General features: G+C 20.7%; 2 annotated features.

Annotated features, from left to right (window-relative positions):
- Positions 1–292: 292 nt before the first annotated feature.
- Positions 293–668: a repeat region.
- Positions 669–777: 109 nt separating this feature from the next.
- Positions 778–1,325: a repeat region.
- Positions 1,326–3,857: the final 2,532 nt, after the last annotated feature.

Consider the following 3,857-nt stretch of genomic DNA (forward strand, 5'->3'; position numbering starts at 1 on the left):
CTTCAACTGATAATTGTCTTTTAGAAATTTCATTTAAGTCAACAGCTAAGTCATCATGAGCTACTTCAAATTTACGTTTTGTATTTTTACTATCTTCAATTTCGGTGTGATAAAATTCAACTGGTATGTGATCAAACATTTTTCCTATCCATTGTGCTGTCTCTTCAACACTCATCTATTAACTAATCATTTCTATTACATTTTAAAACCCTTTTTTTCTTTAAACCTTTTTTTTTTGTGGTTTTCTTTTTTTTTTTTTTATTTATTTTTATCTTTGTTATTGATTGAAAGATTCTTCTGTTTTATTTTTGTTTTTTGTTCATTTCAATTATGTTTTAAAACACTTCATTATGACATGTTAATACTTGTTCAATAAATCAATTTCTTTTAATTTGATAATTTGGTTTATCTTTCATCACATTTTTGTAAAAGTGTTTATGATTATGAATGAATTGATGAGTGAAATGATTTGTATCATCTATGTTGTGATAGTTATGGTTATAATTATTATTGTAATGGTTAGTGTGATTATTCATGTATCTCTGTCCATACAGATAATACCTATTTTCACTCATTCTTCTATCATTTATATTTCTTGGTTGATATGAATTTCTTCTTCTTTGATTATTTGTTTTTTATATTTTTTGTGGTGTTTCTTTTCATTCATCATTTTTTCTTTGATAAGATGGATGAAACAAAAAGAATAAAAATGAATGAAATTTGATAAAAAATAAAATTAATTTTAAAATGATAGAAAGAATGAAATAAAAGAATAAAATAAAAATTAGTTAATGAAATGTTAATAAAATTTTCATCTATTCTTTCTTGCTCAGCAGAGAATAACTACATCCCTGAGATGTTTTAAAAAAGAATAAGTTTTTTGTTTAATTTATTCTTTATTTTTTCTTATTAATGTCTTCTCATCCTTTTTCATTTATTTCTTCTTTTTAATCCTTTTGTTTGTTTTCTGCTTTAATTTTAAACATTTTCTTTTTCATTTTTTCTTTATTTTATGAAAGAGAGAAGAAAGCATTTCAGTATTACTATATTACTTTGAATAATTCTCTTTTATTCTTAACTACACTTTATCAAATCCTTTTCCTTGCTTAATACTTCCTTATATATTTATATTTTTTTTTATTAATAAATACCAAGTATTACATTACAACCATGTAATATTCTATCATAATAAATTGCTACACCCTTTGCAGCATTACCTAACATATTTCTTATTAACATACACTGTCATAACCAAATAATAACTGGAAGTGTCGATGCTTGAATTGTATTAGTATTTGTGTTGTGTTTCAGACGTAACACCTTCCATCTCCAGAAAAGAAATTATTAACTACAAATGAATATAAAAGATAAACATAAATATATACAAATTCTGTATTTATCATATTTTTTATTTTTTTAAGAGCAAAATATAATAAAATGGAATATTCAATTGATTCAAATTATTTTACTTCTTTTTTCTTTTTGATGTTTTATTTCTTTGATTATTTTGATTTACTTATTCAACAAGAAAATTTGAAAGAATAAAATGGAAATGAATAAATGATAGAAAGAAATTACAGATAAATGAATATAAATAAGAACTTAATAATAAATAAGAGATGTAATAAAATAAAAAGAAAAACTTAAAAAACAACAAAAATGGGAATAACACAATCAACACCAAATGACAAAACAAAAGAAATAATCAAACAAATAGAAGAATGGACAGAAAAAAGAATGGACAATATACTATTTGATTCAGATATTGATGATTGGAAAGAAGATACATCAGTATTTGATCAAAGAATAATGAATAAAGAACATATAATAATTATTATTGAAGATGAAGAAGAAAATAAATTTGGAGGATATGTTAATTCTAAAATTGATAAAATTCATAGTTTTATAAATGATTCAAAATCATTTGTATTTTCATTAGAGTCAAATGGAAGAATGAAAGGAATGAAGAAATTTGATATTAAACAACCAGACTATGCATTTTATTTAGGTATTCAAGCAGATAATTATTTGTTTGCATTTGGAAGTGGAGCTGATATTATTGTTTATAAAGAAAATAATAAAACAGAATCACATTGTAGTCAACATTCATTTTCATATGAAGGAATAACAAATGCACTTTGTGGAAAACAATTTCCAAATCTTTTCACACCAAAACGAATCATAGTAATTGAAATGAAATGATTCAATCTTGATTAATTGAAAATGAACTAAAAAAGAATAAAAACAAAACAATGAAGAATATGAACAGCCATTTTGTTCATCTGCCAATGAATGAAATGGTAAAATAAAAATTGACATAATTCAATGTTGATTTATTTTATTTCATTTAATGAAATATTCACACCCAATGAGGGTGTTTTTAATAAATAAGAAAAGAAATAAGAATAAAAGAGAAATAAGATGAAATGAATAAACAATTTATTTGTATTATTTCATTGAATTAATTCATTATGAATAAAATGAGTAGGATAATAGAACAAAAATAAAGAAGAATAATATAAAAAGAAATGAATATAAAGAATGAAATTGTTGAAAGAAAATAATATATTTGTATGAAATAACAAAATAATAAATATAACAAAAGATAAATGAAATGATGTATTATTTGTAATGATAAAATAACAAGAAATGAAGATATAATAATAAAATACAAAACAATAAGAAATAAGAAATGAATAAACAAATGAAGAAAATAACTCAAATGAAATAGAAAGAATAAATGAAGAATAAAACAATAGAAAATGCAAAAAAACAGAAAATAAAGAAAAAACAAAAGAAAGAAGAAATAAAGAATAACAATACATATTTCAATAACAAATAGATATTTATACGGAAGAAAAAAATAATAAAGGAGAATAAGAAAATGAAAAAGACAAAAATGAGAAAAATAATTAATAATATAGTAGAAATAGACAAAATATAATAAGAAAAATAAAGAGAAATTAATAAACTAAAATAATTTCAATAATAAATTGAACAATAACGATATAAAGAAATAATGAAGACATCAATATATGTTAATGATATAAATGATAGTATTAAAATAGAAATATGAAATAGAAGAATTAATAGAAATGATGAAAGATTTCATTTTAATCCAAAACATTTAAATGAATATTCAAGATAATTAAAAGAACAATGAAAGAGAATTAAAATAAGATAGAGAAATAAATAGAAATATAAAGAAATAGAATAGAAATAAAAAAGAATTGGATTAAAATTCAAGAAAGAAAAGAATTAATGTAATGATAAATAATGAAATAGGAATTACATAATTTTATAAGAAGATATAATGATGAAATAAATAAGAAATAGAAGAATAAAATGAAATATAAAATATAACAACCAACAAGAACCAACAATTTAATAAATAATGAGTTAAAATGTAGAAATTATGAAGATAAACCTATTAACATTTGATTTAATTAATCTAATATTTAGAAGTTAGTTCTATCATTAAACTATTTTGTTTAAATTTGTTATTTATGTTTATTGTAATTAATATCTTTTTTTCATTAATTTAAAAAAATGTTGGCGACTGGCAGGTTTCGATCCTACGACTCTTATTAATTTAACTTAGTATTTCATATTTATTAAATTATAAATAAGTGTTTTACACGTAAAACTACAGCCGCTTCTTGTTTATTTGATTTTATTTTCCTTCTCTTTTATTTTTGGATTTTTTATTGTTATATATCCCTTTTCTTTTTCTTTATTTCTTTTTCTTTATTTCTTAATTTAAAATATTTCACTATTATATTTTCAAATCTTCTTTTTATCATTCTTTATTTGTATTGTCTTTCTATTTCTTTTATTTCTTTATTTACTTTCTTATT

Source organism: Entamoeba histolytica, genomic scaffold (genome assembly GCF_000208925.1).
Source record: "Entamoeba histolytica HM-1:IMSS scf_1104750518561 genomic scaffold, whole genome shotgun sequence".
In the NCBI taxonomy this organism is placed as follows: Eukaryota; Evosea; order Mastigamoebida; family Endamoebidae; genus Entamoeba; species Entamoeba histolytica.